Source organism: Physeter macrocephalus, chromosome 7 (assembly GCF_002837175.3).
Source record: "Physeter macrocephalus isolate SW-GA chromosome 7, ASM283717v5, whole genome shotgun sequence".
In the NCBI taxonomy this organism is placed as follows: domain Eukaryota; kingdom Metazoa; phylum Chordata; class Mammalia; order Artiodactyla; family Physeteridae; genus Physeter; species Physeter macrocephalus.
Genome location: NC_041220.1, coordinates 8,587,905 through 8,588,634, shown reverse-complemented (window position 1 = coordinate 8,588,634; position 730 = coordinate 8,587,905).

Genomic DNA, 730 nt, shown 5'->3' with positions numbered 1-730 from the left:
GGCCACCATCACCCTGATACCAAAACCAGACAAAGATGTCACACAAAAAAGAAAACTACAGGCCAATATCACTGATGAACACAGATGCAGAAATCCTCAACAAAATACTAGCAAACAGAATCCAACAGCACATTAAAAGGATCATACACCATGATCAAGTGGGGTTTATCCCAGGAATGCAAGGATTCTTCAAAATATGCAAATCAATCAATGTGATGCACCATAAAACAAACTGAAGGATAAAAACCGCATGATCATCTCAATAGCTGCAGAAAATGCTTTCAACAAAATTCAACACCAATTTATGATAAAAATTCTCCAGAAAGTAGGCATAGAGGGAACTTACCTCAACATAATAAAGGCCATATATGACAAACCCACAGCCAACATCATCCTCAATGGTGAAAAACTGAAACCATTCCCACTAAGATCAGGAACAAGACAAGGTTGCCCACTCTCTCCAGTATTATTCAACATAGTTTTGGAAGTTTTAGCTACAGCAATTAGAGACAAAAAAGAAAAAAGTAATCCAAATTGCAAAGAAGAAGTAAAACTGTCACTGTTTGCAGATGACATGATTCTAAACATAGAGAATCCTAAAGATGCTTCGAGAAAACTACTAGAGCTAATCAATGCCTTTGGTAAAGTAGCAGAATACAAAATTAATGCACAGAAATCGCTTGCAATCCTATACAACAATGATGAAAATTCTGAAAGAGAAATTAAGGAA